This window comes from Coregonus lavaretus (assembly GCF_964263955.1).
Source record: "Coregonus lavaretus genome assembly, chromosome: 14".
NCBI lineage: Eukaryota > Metazoa > Chordata > Actinopteri > Salmoniformes > Salmonidae > Coregonus > Coregonus lavaretus.
Genome location: NC_140001.1, coordinates 9,539,799 through 9,555,567, shown reverse-complemented (window position 1 = coordinate 9,555,567; position 15,769 = coordinate 9,539,799).

Below are 15,769 nucleotides of genomic sequence, written 5' to 3'. Positions count from 1 at the left end.
TTCCTATGAGAATTTGCTGTAGCATTGATGAAGCTAATATTTTCTAACCTTACATTTATTGACGGAAAGCCCCTGTTGTGTCCTGTGCCTTTTGAGATAATCTCACGCTGTTGCCTGTCTCCCCGAGCCCTCCTATAGGCTTGCCATACGCATGAGGAGGCCTCCAAACCACTGCCTTCTGGGTTCAGGTTGGCACCCACCCAACGTGCAAGCTAAAAACACACACGCGCACACATTCAACCAGGCAGCTTTCCTTCTTGTCTCTTAGTGCCTGTGGATTGACCCATCTTTCCTATGCTGTGTACTAGAGAGGCTCTGCTAATGAGGCCTACGGTAGTCTACAGTAGCTGTGGGGTACACATTGCAAAAGGCCCCTAACTTGGAGCTTTACAAATATGTCACCCAAACCTTGTTACATCTTCCAAACAAGCTAAGCTATAGATACTAAATTGTGGAGAAGACATTGAGATCCAACATATTTCAGATTTCGTAACAAACTGATCTTTTGCACTCGGCAGTCTGTCAAGGCCTGCACTTCCCGTCTATTATGTAGCCTTTAAACCATGTGTGTACTAATAAATTATTAAACCAAGATTTACCAGCTTGCCTGAGCAGTCAGAAACAGCTTCAACCCAAATCCGGCTGCTGCTCTCTCTCTCTCTCCTAGGTAAGGCTCTTTAGACCGAGACTGCCATTGTGTAGAACTGGGCTATTCATTAGAAATGTAGGGCGGGAGTCCCACCTGTAAAGACTGAGACACTACCACAAAATGTGATGTTCAGCAGTACTGCGTCTACCATTTTGACACAAAATGGTGGAACTGCTCCTTTGCTGTAATGGTATTCCACAGTTAACTTCGGAAACCCGACCTCCACTTGTTTGACCCAAAGCTGGCTGTTAGCCTAGGGAGTCCTGTCTCGAAAGTGGCCCAGGACAGAGATTGCTGGGAGGGGGAGAGACAGGAGCCTTAGTAGGGTGAAGATGAATCTCTGCTCTGTGACTTTTCAGTGTGACTTATGGTGAATCTGTGCTCTGTGACTTTTCAGTGTGACTTATGGTGAATCTCTGCTCTGTGACTTTTCAGTGTGATTTATGCATAGTATTATTATGCACTTTTGTTTCCTTCTCATTTCGATTTCAAGTTAATATTGATATTAACTGCTTGTGTTAATACGTTTATAAAACTGAAAAAGCACACACAACACACCACATACACAATATTAAGGGCTTTAAAAAAAAAGACAACAATCAGAATGTTTTGCTGCTTTTGAAAAATAAAAAAATAAATTATTTGTAATATTTCTGAACCACTGTGATTTGTAAAAAATAAAAAATAAAAAAAATAAAACGTTTTTTGCTGTTTCAGTATTTTAAATGTTTTGACCTCACTTTTAATCAAACCTGTCTGTCTGGGTCCTACACAATGAGCGCTGGGAGCCAGCATGTGGACCTATTGGAATGATCCCAGCCTATACAGAGGGAAGTGAGCACGAAAATGTGAAGCTGCCGCACCATGCACGCATGTATGCACACACACACTGGCTCTTTGTCTCTGTTTCCACAGAGGTGTGGAAAATCTCTTGTGTCAGCTAAGCAACACACACCCACACACACACTCAGCAAGTCAGCTCAAGGTTTGTTATTAATGCTGCTGTTATAGTGACCAGCCTCTTGTGCTGCTGTTATAGTCATAAAGGAGATGGATTATTTCTCCAAGGTGGAGAGAAGGCAGGAAAGAGAACTCCAGTGAAGTTCATTTGGCACAAGTCAATCTGGATGAAATTTGTGAGCTCATACAAGTCATTGCCATTGGTCGTCTACTTGATCAGTAGAGAATAGCGTACCGGTTTACCTATATATCCCAACAGTGATTGTGGACTGTAATCGCAGAGCCGTTGCCCCATTTTGAACCGTCATTCCCCAGTTTGCTCCGCTTGTTCCCGCCAACACACAATGGCTTTCTGGCAGAAAATCTAGTAGTCTGCCTGTATCCATGACAGTATTCTACTTTCCAGTTTCCTGGAAGGTTCTGGAAGTCAGACAGACAGAATGAATACTGAGTCAGCACAAACCCATGCCATTTGTCTCACTGCTCTACTCACAGCACACATTAATCATTAATATATATTATTTCAACCGTCAGAGTCTTTTGTTTTAATAGAGGAAGTCTGGTAAGGGTTTAGTGAACCACACTCGAACTGTGCTGTGGATCGCTGGGTTGCCATGGTTACTTGTAGTGATGTGGCTGATGGGTCAGAAACGCAGTGGGGGGTTATGGGTCATGGAGTTCTTGTACCCAGCGATCTCAACCGGTGTGCTTGTGTTCATCTGCTTGTGTGCCTTCTTGTGTTAATTGGTTGATGGCAATAACAACCCTCCCATGTGCCCCAATGTTGACAGCACCCCTTCATCACCAGTGACACAAGTCCAGCTGCCACCCAGACCTAATTTCTCCTCATATTGCAGTAAATGGGAGGATGGACAGATGTATGATGGTTGCTGCTGGTCTGTTGTGTCATCTGTCCACTGGCATCGGTGAGGCCCTGATTACAGGCCTGAACGCTTTGTCAGCCGCTTTATCAGTGATGTGTACATACTTCCAACTGAGCACCACCGCCAGGCCGCCACAGCCTCATTTAACACAGTCTGTGACACAGTGACATCATCATCCCCACATGTGGCTCTCGTTTCAGAGCTTTCTCCAGGGAGGAGAGAAGAAGATGTGAATCTCTGAAGAATGGAGGGCGAATATTGCCTTCCAGCTAACTATAATTATCTGAGCTGAAAGTATAGATAATAGACTCAAAGTACCTGGGGGTCGGGGGTTCTTTACAACAGAGGTTTCTGAGGGTAGTGAGCGTGAACAGCAATGCGCTCTTGTGTAGCGGACATGAGTCAGTCATGACGTAGCCTGCAAACTCCAAAACCAGTGTCTGCCCTCAGCCCAAGAGAGAAATTTCTCTTGGTCTGACAGTCTAGGACGTTGGTTGCTCTTGTGGGAGACCTGGGTTCGTACCCCGCATGTTACGCACTCTTGGATGGACAAGTCGTGAAAAGCTGTTAGTTGTTGATATGCATTACGCCCACACACAAACAGCCTGGGCATTCCTGACAAGAGTGGCATACAAAAAAGCCCAGGGAGTTGAGTAGTGACAGCACATTCTTCCTCTCTGTCTCTCACTCCTCCAGGGCATGCTGTTGATCTAGGTTTTCACTCTCCTCTCCACCCACACACACCTCTCAACCAGACCAAGTTTACACATTGTCCATCATGACATTGTGGGCTACGTTTTCCATCAGCATGATGACATTTCTGGGCTAATTTAACGACCTGTTTCTGTAGGAGAAAACGTAACTCAGTTCTAACTAAGATGTTGGATTCAAACTGATCTTTCCCCTGTTTATGTTTGCCATATCTCTCAGAGGCATTGCAACCTTGTGATGAAGGGGGGACTCAAAAAGAGAGAGGGGACAGGAAGAGCGAACGAGAGGGGAAGAGAAAGAGAGAGAAGTGATATAATGTGTTGGTAACTTAGGTATTTTGTCAGTGCATATCTCTGTGTGCATGAGAATCGTGTGTATAAAGTGTGTGCATGTGTAAATCAAATCAAATCAAATGTTATTGGCCACATGCGCCGAATACAACAGGTGCAGACATTACAGTGAAATGCTTACTTACAGCCCTTAACCAACAGTGCATTTATTTTTAATAAAAAAGTAAAATAAAACAACAACAAAAAAGTGTTGAGAAAAAAAGAGCAGAAGTAAAATAAAATAAGAGTAGGGAGGCTATATATACAGGGGTGCAGAGTACCGGTGCAGAGTCAATGTGCGGGGGCACCGGCTAGTTGAGGTAGTTGAAGTAATATGTACATGTGGGTAGAGTTAAAGTGACTATGCATAAATAATTAAAAGATGGGGTGGGGGGGCAGTGCAAATAGTCCGGGTAGCCATGATTAGCTGTTCAGGAGTCTTATGGCTTGGGGGTAGAAGCTGTTGAGAAGTCTTTTGGACCTAGACTTGGCACTCCGGTACCGCTTGCTGTGCGGTAGCTGAGAGAACAGTCTATGACTAGGGTGGCTGGAGTCTTTGACAATTTTGAGGGCCTTCCTCTGACACCGCCTGGTATAGAGGTCCTGGATGGCAGGAAGCTTGGCCCCAGTGATGTACTGGGCCGTACGCACTACCCTCTGTAGTGCCTTGCGGTCGGAAGCCAAGCAGTTGCCATACCAGGCGGTGATGCAACCAGTCAGGTTGCTCTCGATGGTGCAGCTGTAGAATCTTTTGAGGATCTGAGGACCCATGCCAAATCTTTTCAGTCTCCTGAGGGGGAATAGGCTTTGTCGTGCCCTCTTCACGACTGTCTTGGTGTGTTTGGACCATGATAGTTCGTTGGTGATGTGGACACCAAGGAACTTGAAGCTCTCAACCTGTTCCACTACAGCCCCGTCGATGAGAATGGGGGCGTGCTCAGTCCTCATTTTTTTCCTGTAGTCCACAATCATCTCCTTTGTCTTGGTCACGTTGAGGGAGAGGTTGTTATCCTGGCACCACACAGCCAGGTCTCTGACCTCCTCCCTATAGGTTGTCTCATCGTTGTCGGTGATCAGGCCTACCACTGTTGTGTCGTCGGCAAACTTAATGATGGTGTTGGAGTCGTGCCTGGCCATGCAGTCATGGGTGAACAGGGAGTACAGGATGGGACTGAGCACGCACCCCTGAGGGGCCCTCGTGTTGAGGATCAGTGTGGCAGATTTGTTGTTACCTACCCTTACCACCTGGGGGTGGCCCGTCAGGAAGTCCAGGATCCAGTTGCAGAGGGAGGTGTTTTGTCCCAGGATCCTTAGCTTAGTGATGAGCTTTGAGGGCACTATGGTGTTGAATGCTGAGCTGTAGTCAATTAATAGCATTCTCACGTACAGTGGGGGAAAAAAGTATTTAGTCAGCCACCAATTGTGCAAGTTCTCCCACTTAAAAAGATGAGAGAGGCCTGTAATTTTCATCATAGGTACACGTCAACTATGACAGACAAATGAAAAGTTTCTCAATACTTTGTTTTATACCCTTTGTTGGCAATGACACAGGTCAAACGTTTTCTGTAAGTCTTCACAAGGTTTTCACACACTGTTGCTGGTATTTTGGCCCATTCCTCCATGCAGATCTCCTCTAGAGCAGTGATGTTTTGGGGCTGTCGCTGGGCAACACGGACTTTCAACTCCCTCCAAAGATTTTCTATGGGGTTGAGATCTGGAGACTGGCTAGGCCACTCCAGGACCTTGAAATGCTTCTTACGAAGCCACTCCTTCGTTGCCCGGGCGGTGTGTTTGGGATCATTGTCATGCTGAAAGACCCAGCCACGTTTCATCTTCAATGCCGTTGCTGATGGAAGGAAGTTTTCAGTCAAAATCTCACGATACATGGCCCCATTCATTCTTTCCTTTACACGGATCAGTCGTCCTGGTCCCTTTGCAGAAAAACAGCCCCAAAGCATGATGTTTCCACCCCCATGCTTCACAGTAGGTATGGTGTTCTTTGGATGCAACTCAGCATTCTTTGTCCTCCAAACACGACGAGTTGAGTTTTTACCAAAAAGTTATATTTTGGTTTCATCTGACCATATGACATTCTCCCAATCCTCTTCTGGATCATCCAAATGCACTCTAGCAAACTTCAGACGGGCCTGGACATGTACTGGCTTAAGCAGGGGGACACGTCTGGCACTGCAGGATTTGAGTCCATGGCGGCGTAGTGTGTTACTGATGGTAGGCTTTGTTACTTTGGTCCCAGCTCTCTGCAGGTCATTCACTAGGTCCCCCCGTGTGGTTCTGGGATTTTTGCTCACCGTTCTTGTGATCATTTTGACCCCACGGGGTGAGACTTGCGTGGAGCCCCAGATCGAGGGAGATTATCAGTGGTCTTGTATGTCTTCCATTTCCTAATAATTGCTCCCACAGTTGATTTCTTCAAACCAAGCTACTTACCTATTGCAGATTCAGTCTTCCCAGCCTGGTGCAGGTCTACAATTTTGTTTCTGGTGTCCTTTGACAGCTCTTTGGTCTTGGCCATAGTGGAGTTTGGAGTGTGACTGTTTGAGGTTGTGGACAGGTGTCTTTTATACTGATAACAAGTTCAAACAGGTGCCATTAATACAGGTAATGAGTGGAGGACAGAGGAGCCTCTTAAAGAAGAAGTTACAGGTCTGTGAGAGCCAGAAATCTTGCTTGTTTGTAGGTGACCAAATACTTATTTTCCACCATAATTTGCAAATAAATTCATTAAAAATCCTACAATGTGATTTTCTGGATTTTCTTTTCTCAATTTGTCTGTCATAGTTGACGTGTTCCTATGATGAAAATTACAGGCCTCTCTCATCTTTTTAAGTGGGAGAACTTGCACAATTGGTGGCTGACTAAATACTTTTTTTCCCCACTGTAGGTGTTCCTCTTGTCCAGGTGGGAAAGGGCAGTGTGGAGTGCAATAGAGATTGCATCATCTGTGGTTCTGTTGGGGCGGTATGCAAATTGGAGTGGGTCTAGGGTTTCTGGGATAATGGTGTTGATGTGAGCCATGACCAGCCTTTCAAAGCACTTCATGGCTACAGACGTCAGTGCTACGGGTCGGTAGTCATTTAGGCAGGTTATCTTAGTGTCCTTGGGCACGGGGACTATGGTGGTCTGCTTGAAAAATGTTGGTATTACAGACTCAGTCAGGGACATGTTGAAAATGTCAGTGAAGACATTTGCCAGTTGGTCAGCACATGCTCGGAGTACACGTCCTGGTAATCCGTCTGGCCCTGCGGCCTTGTGAATGTTGACCTGCTTAAAAGTCTTACTCACATCGGCTACGGAGAGCGTGATCACATAGTCATCCGGAACAGCTGGTGCTCTCATGCATGCTTCAGTGTTGCTTGCCTCGAAGCGAGCATAGAAGTGGTTTAGCTCGTCTGGTAGGCTTGTGTCACTGGGAAGCTCGCGGCTGTGCTTCCCTTTGTAGTCTGTAATAGTTTTCAAGCCCTGCCACATCCGACGAGCGTCGGAGCCGGTGTAGTATGATTAAATCTTAGTCCTGTATTGACTCTTTGCCTGTTTGATGGTTCGTCGGAGGGCATAGCGGGATTTCTTATAAGCGTCCGGGTTAGAGTCCCGCTCCTTGAAAGCGGCAGCTCTACCCTTTAGCTCAGTGCGGATGTTTCCTGTAATCCATGGCTTCTGGTTGGGGTATGTACGTACGGTCACTGTGGGGACGACATCATCGATGCACTTATTGATGAAGCCAGTGACTGATGTGGTGTACTCCTCAATGCTATCTGAAGAATCCCGGAACATGTTCCAGCCTGTGCTAGCAAAACAGTCCTGTAGCTTACCATCTGCGTCATCTGACCACTTTTTTATTAACCGAGTCACTGGTGCTTCCTGCTTTAGTTTTTGCTTATAAGCAGGAATCAGGAGGATAGAGTTATGGTCAGATTTGCCAAATGGAGGGCGAGGGAGAGCTTTGTATGCGTCTCTGTGTGTGGAGTAAAGGTAGTCTAGAGTTTTTTTCCTCTGGTTGCACATTTAACATGCTGGTAGAAATTAGGTGTATGTTAGACACACTTGGGCTCTAGAGGAAGATAAGTCAGCCAGAGTTAGAGGAAGATAAGTCAGCCAGAGTTAGAGGAAGATAAGTCAGCCAGAGTTAGAGGAAGATAAGTCAGCCAGAGTTAGCTGAGAGGTGACCTCAGCTGAGAGACCAGGGAGCTTCAACGCTGTCAAAGAGCAGACACACACTCAACATATACTACTACATGCCTGCATTCTCTCTCTCTCTAGCTCTCTCTCTCTCTCTCTCTCTCTCTCTCTCTCTCTCTCTCTCTCTCACTCACTCACTCACTCACTCATTCTCTCACACACAAACCCTAGTGATGGGTGCCAGTATCAGGCGTCCAGTGTGTTAGCTCATCCCAACTGGGCTAGGACACACAGTCCAGAGCTGCCCAGCACCACATCTAATATGGAAGACACACTTCCTCTCTCAGAGTGGAGGGGATAAAATTTTGAGGAAAAACAGAGAGGGGAATCGCTCTAGCAGTGGATAGGTACAGACAAGACACACAGGATGGGTCTAGGACACCTCATTTAAATATGACAGTGTTTTGATGACCCCGGTCATCTGACCTACATGATTACCCAGTTTCCTCCTCTTGTTATTTTGTCATCTGTTCTTTGATGTGTTAATACCTGACATCCCAGCTGACCTCCCGGCGTGCCTCACATTGTCACTGTATGAACAGGGTCTGCTGATGGTGGTCTGGGTCTTTTCCTGCCTCACACATCAAATCAAATCAAAGTTTATTGGTCGCGTACACAGATTTGCAGATGTTATTGCAGGTGCAGCAAAATGCTTGTGTTTCTAGCTCCAACAGTGCAGTAATACCTAGCAATACATAAAACAATACATGCATAATCCAGATTTTTTAAAATATAAATTCTAGAATACAGTATATACATATAAAGTGGGTGAAACAGTATGTAAATATTATTAAAGTGAACAGTGTTCAATGACTCTATGTACTGTAGATATGGCAGCAGTCTCTAAGGTGCAGTGTAGAGTACCGGGTGGTAGCCGGCTAGAACAGTGACTAAGGCTAGTGGTGACTGTTTAACAGTCTGATGGCCTGGAGATAGAAGATGTTTCTCAGTCTCTGTCTCCGCCTTCTAGATGGTAGCGGGGTGAACAGGCCGTGGCTCGGGTATTTTGTATTTTTTTTGTATTTATTAGGGATCCCCATTAGCTCCTGCCAAGGCAGCAGCTACTCTTCCTGGGGTCCAAACATTTACGTCACACATAAAACAAAATATAAAAACAGTACATCATATAACATTATTACACCACTACATATCTACAATACAAAATGTATAATACCACCATACAATATTTTTACAATGTACTTGTGTGTAGCGTACGTGTGCTAGCATGTGTGTGCTAGCGTGCGTGTGCTAGCGTGTGTGTGCTAGCGTGCGTGTGCTAGCGTGCGTGTGCTAGCGTTTGTGTGCTAGCGTGCATGTGCTAGCGTGTGTGTGCGTATGCGTGTCTGTTCCTGTGTGTGGGTGTGTGTGTCTCTTCACAGTCCCCGCTGTTCCATAAGGTGTAGTCTTATCTGTTTTTTTAATCTGATTCTACTGCTTGCATCAGTTACCTGATGTTGAATAGAGTTCCATGTAGCCATGGCTCTATGTAGTACTGTGCACCTCCCATAGTCTGTTCTTGACTTGGGGATTGTGAAGAGACCTCTGGTGGCATGTCTTGTGGGGTATGCATGGGTGTCCGAGCTGTGTGCTAGTAGTTTAAACAGACACCTCGGTGCATTCAGTATGTCAACACTTCTTACAAAAACAAGTAGTGATGAAGTCAATCTCTTCTCCACTTTGAGCCATGAGAGATTTACATGCATATTAGTAATGTTAGCTCTCGTGTACATTTAAGGGCCAACTGTAATGCCCTGTTCTGAGCCAATTGTAATTTTACGAGGTCCCTCTTTCTGGCACCTGACCACACGACTGAACAGTAGTCCAGGTGCGACAAAACTAGGGCCTGTAGGACCTGCTTTACTGATAGTGGTCCTCTGTAGTTCAATTGGTAGAGCATGGCGCTTGTAACGCCAGGGTAGTGGGTTCGATCCCCGGGACAACCCATACGTAACGACTGTAAGTCGCTTTGGATAAAAGCGTCTGCTAAATGGCATATTATTATTATATTAAAAAGGCAGAGCTGCACAATCTTTTTATCATCAATTTCTCTCAGCCAATCATCAGTCATTTGTGTAAGTGCCGTGCTTGTTGAATGTCCTTCCCTATAAGTGTGCTGAATGTCTGTTGTCAATTTGTTTACAGTAAAATAGCATTGTATCTGGTCAAACACCATTTCTTCCAAAAGTTTACTAAGGGATGGTAACAGGCTGATTGGTCGGCTATTTGAGCCAGTAAAGGGGGCTTTACTATTCTTGGGTAGCGGAATGACTTTTGCTTCCCTCCAAGCCTGAGGGCACACACTTTCTAGTAGGCTTAGAATGAAGATATGGCAAATAGGAGTGGCAATATCGTCCACTATTATCCTCAGTAATTTTCCATCCAAGCTCTCAGACCCTGGTGGCTTGTCATTGTTGATAGACAACAATTATTTTTTCACCTCTTCCACACTCACTTTACGGAATTCAAAATTACAATGCGTGTCTGGCTGAGGTCCTTGATGATCTTCTTGGCCTTCCTGTGACACTGGGTGCTGTAGATGTCCTGGAAGGCAGGCAGTGTGCCCCCGGTGATGCGTTGGGCTGACCGCACCCCCCTCTGAAGGGCCCTGCGGTTGTGGACAGTTAAATTACCGTACCAGGCAGTGATACAGCCTGACAGGATGCTCTCAATGGCGGTGTTGTCTCAACAGGGTCTGCTGGTGGGGGTGGTCTGGGTCCCTTCCTGCCTCATATACTTACTGCATGGCTTATCATGACTGAGGGAGTGCTCCACTATGGCCTAACAGCAGTCCAGCTCTCCCACGTCTTACTCAAAACCACCCAGACAGACAATAACACACTACCTTATAGGCTCAGTACTGAAAGGTTATGAGGGAAGCAGAAACAGGCAGGAAGGGAGACATACCACATTCTAACTTCAGTTCTGATCACGTGGATCGGAATGTCATACAAATCAGATATTGATTTTTTTGAGAGATATGTGTTAAGAGAGATATGTTTGAGTTAAACCTAGACTCTTCGGAAAAAAAAAAAGGGTTCCAAAAGGCTTCATCGGCTGTCCCCATAGGAGAATCCTTTTTGGTTCCACGTAAAAACCCTTTTTGGTTCCAGGTAGAACCATTTCGGGTTCCATGTAGAACCCACTGTGGAAAGGGTTCTGCATGGAACACAAAATGGTTCTACAAAGAACCAAAATGGTTCTACCTGGAACCAACACGGGTTCTTCATAAGGTTATCCTATCGAGACAGCTGAAGAACCCTATGGGGACAGCTGAATAATTTTCCAGATTGACTGACCTTCATGTCTTAAAGTAATAATAGACTGTAATTTCTCTTTGCTTATTTGAGCTGTTCTTGCCATAATATGGACTTGGTATTTTACCAAATAGGGCTATCTTCTGTATACCACCCCTACCTTGTCACAACACAACTGATTGGCTCAAACGCATTAAGAAGGAAAGAAATTCCACAAATTAACTTTTAACAAGGCACACCTGTTAATTGAAATGCATCCAGGTGACTACCTCATGAAGCTGGTTGAGAGAATGCCAAGAGTGTGCAAAGCTGTCATCAAGGCAAAGGGTGGCTACTTTGAAGAATTTCAAATCTCATATATATTATGATTTGTTGAACACTTTTTTGGTTACTACATGATTCCATATGTGTTATTTCATAGTTTTGATGTCTTCACTATTATTCTACAATGTAGAAAATAGTAAAACATGAAGAAAAACCCTTGAATGAGTAGGTGTGTCCAAACCTTTGACTGGTACTGTATATAAAGTGTAACATTGGGATGCAAACCCAAAATGTAATACATTTCAACTATATAGCTGACATGGTACAGGTGTCTTCTTTCTTTTAAGCCCATAACCATGTGTGTGAGGTGTATACTTTTGTTTCAAAGTAGATTTGTTTAAGACTGCCCTGATTTAGCCCACTGCAGTAAAAGGTTAAAGGACTGGAATAGATAGAGTAAGCCTACAACTAAAAGGGCCAGTTTGGGTGCAATCAATTAGCTTAATTTCTCAGAGCTAAAATTATATTTCAACAAAATAATGTTGCAGGATTGCATGTCTTATATGTTTCTAAATGGAGAAACCATTTCAGAACAATCTGAAAATGACATGGAACGACCCCTTTCGAACACAAACACACACACACACACAAACACACAGTCCTGTTAGCCCTCATTTGTGTGTGTGGGTGTTTGTTTGGGTGTTTGTGTGTGGTGTGTGTATGTGTTTGTGGGTGTGTGTTCAGTGTGAGCTATGTCTGGAATGCTTAATGGTCTGCTTATGGAACAGCCTTTCCCAGGACATTATCATGTTTAGTTGTCTTGTAAATGCCCTACTCGCTGGAATGTGCCTACCTTTGAACGTTGCGGGGTGAGCCGCGTTATCTCTCCTCCAAGGTAAATACTGCTATAGGCAAATCAGAAGAATGAATCATTCTCAGGCATTCAACACCTGCTATGATGATGAGTACTGGATTGGAATTGCCGATGCTGTGGATGATGAAAACATAACGCTGTAAAGGTGAAATTCATGGGCTCAAGTTATCCATCAAGATAATTTTTTTGCCCAAACAGAGAGGACACATGCTCTATACCAAAAACAAGCATCATCTGCACCATTAAGGCACCAATCACTGCAACTGGTCGCCAATATCACTTGGGATGTAGAGACATCACTGCTATAGAAGATGCACTGAAGAAAGAAAAAAAAGTGAAAGAATGAAATGTGGAATGAGTAGTCCTGTATGCTGTTTTTTGTTTTCATATAATTATTATTTTAGATGTATTTGGGCAAATACATTGTTTTAACTTTAACTCTTCACTCTACATTTATAAATCATTATTATCTGAAGGTTCAGTCTTGATTTAACATTGAGGGGTGGGGGGGGGGGAATTCTTCACACTTTTAGGGGTCAGTACCTGGTCATTTCAGGTTGTATGACGATACATAAACCTAACAACTTCAATGAAATATTTCTCTGAACAGGGGAAAATAACATCACCAAATCCACTGAGAATATATGACATAGTATAAAGAAACAATACTCCTAGTCGCAGCTTCATTCTACTTGTCAGACATAGCGAACTGATACTGTATACTGGCTGTTGGGGTGGGCTTGGTGTGGGGTTTGGGGTCCGTGGGTGGCTTTTGACCATTTATTTAAATTCCTTACGTCTTAATCATTGTTAAGAAGATTGGATATCCAAATTGGATGTTGGGTACTATATTTATTTAAGATGATATGAATCCTATGAATTTAAATGGCAAATTTGGGTGGAATCAATTAGCTTAATACTAAAGAAACGATTTCAGAACAATCTAAGATGGTGGGTGTCGAATTCCTCTTTCTTGTGCTTTTTGAGGTGTAACGGCCCAAAGGCATGCTGTCTAAAAGCATGGAAATAAGATTAATGAAAAACAAATGATCAGTGAAGAGTATCGATCACAGAAGGGCATGAGTCAAACTGAAACCTCTAAACCCAAACACATCTCAGCTGCCCATTGACATCTAATCCCACACATTAGGTCTGAACACATACACCTGGCTGTCACACAAGCCTGTATCTGACCCAGACACCAAACAGTCCTACATTCAAAATCCTAATTATAAAATATTATTTTGAGGAAGATAGAAAGATATTTTCTCCCTCTAGAATGACCTAGCCAAGTGAAGTATGGGCAGCTGGGCACATTACACTTCATTCATAATATACAATATATTCATTATACAACATCTTTCTATAGCTGAAGACCTCTTTGCTTATGTACTGTGAGGAAACATCACCATGCACCAATATACTGTGCAATCATCCATGCATATAACCATGCTTATAAACATGATAGAGGCCTACTATGTCTAGCAATAGCTATACAGTGGCTTGCGAAAGTATTCACCCCCCTTGGCATTTTTCCTATTTTGTTGCCTTACAACCTGGAATTAAAATGGATTTTATGGGGGTTTGTATCATTTGATTTACACAACATGCCTACCACTTTGAAGATGCACATTTTTTTTGTGTGTGAAACAAACAAGAAATAAGACAAAAAAAAAAAAAAAACTTGAGCGTGCATAACTATTCACCCCCCCAAAGTCAATACTTTGAAGAGCCACCTTTTGCAGCAATTACAGCTGCAAGTCTCTTGCTCCAGCTCCTTCAAGTTGGATGGGTACCGCTGGTGTATAGCAATCTTTAAGTCATACCACAGATTCTCAATTGGATTGAGATCTGGGCTTTGACTAGGCCATTCCAAGACATTCATTTAAATGTTTCCCCTTAAACTACTCAAGTGTTGCTTTAGCAGTATGCTTAAGGTAATTTTCCTGCTGGAAGGTGAAACTCCGTCCCAGTCTCAAATCTCTGGAAGACTGAAACAGGTTTCCCTCAAGAATTTCCCTGTATTTAGCGCCATCCATCATTCCTTAAATTCTGACCAGTTTCCCAGTCCCTGCCGATGAAAAACATCCCCACAGCATGATGCTACTACCATGCTTCACTGTGGGGATGGTGATCTCGGGGTGATGAGAGGTGTTGGGTTTGCGCCAGACATAGTGTTTTCCTTGATGGCCAAAAAGCTCAATTTTAGTCTCATCTGACCAGAGTACCTTCTTCCATATGTTTGGGGAGTCTCCCACATGCCTTTTGGCGAACACCAAACGTGTTTGCTTATTTTTTTCTTTAAGCAATGGCTTTTTTCTGGCCGCTCTTCCGTAAAACCCAGCTCTGTGGAGTGTACGGCTTAAAGTGGTCCTATGGACAGATACTCCAATCTCAGCTGTGGAGCTTTTATAATGGATTTAATGGTGCTCTGTGGGATGACACAAAAAAAAAAAAGTATGCATGCATGACTGTAAGTCGCTTTGGATAAAAGCGTCTGCTAAATGGCATATTATTATATTATTATTATGTTCAAAGTTTCTGATATTTTTTTATAACCCAACCCTGATCTGTACTTCTCTACAACTTTGTCCCTGACCTGTTTGGCGAGCTCCTTGGTCTTCATGGTGCCACTTGCTTGGTGGTGCCCCTTGCTTAGTGGTGTTGCAGAATCTGGGGCCTTTCAGAACAGGTGTATATATACTGAGATCATGTGACAGATCATGTGACACTTAAGATTGCACACAGGTGGACTTTATTTAACTAATTATGTGACTTCTGAAGGTTATTGGTTGCACCAAATCTTATTTAGGGGCTTCATAGCAAAGGGGGTGAATACATATGCACGCACCACTTTTCCATTATTAATTTTGTAGAATTCATTGAAACATTTACATTTTAGTCATTTAGCAGACGCTCTTATCCAGAGCGACTTACAGTTAGTGCATACATTATTTTATCGAACCCACAACCCTGGCGTTGCAAACGCCATGCTCTACCAACTGAGCTACATCCCCTGCCGGCCATTCCATCCCCTACCCTGGACGACGCTGGGCCAATTGTGCGCGCCGCCCCATGGGTCTCCCGGTCGCGGCCGGCTACGACAGAGCCTGGATTCGAACCAGGATCTCTAGTGGCACAGCTAGCACTGCGATGCAGTGCCTTAGACCACTGCGAAACAAGTTATTTGTTTTATTTCACTTCACCAATTTGGACTATTTTGTGTATGTCCATTACATGAAATCCAATAAAAAATCAATTTAAATTACAGGTTGTAATGCAACAAAATAGGAAAAACGCCAAGGGGGATGAATACTTTTGCAAGGTACTGTACATAGTGACCAATAACAACCATCTAGACACACAATCAAGAGATCTGAGAGAGGATGTTGCCTTTCGGATACTCACCTCAACACAGTCACCCACATTGAGTTTGTTCAGGCTATTTCAGGCCAAACAACCAACAGCCAACAGCAGCTCCTACTGAGACAATTTAGAGAGAGAAAGAGTTTCAGTAAAATTAATGCCCTCCCCCAACCAGCCCCCCTCTAAATCTCACCTCCCCCCTCCCCCCACTAAAAGCCCCATCCAACAACAGCTGCCTGCCACTGCAGCCGAGCTGAGGAAGTGCCAGAGTCGTCTGAAAT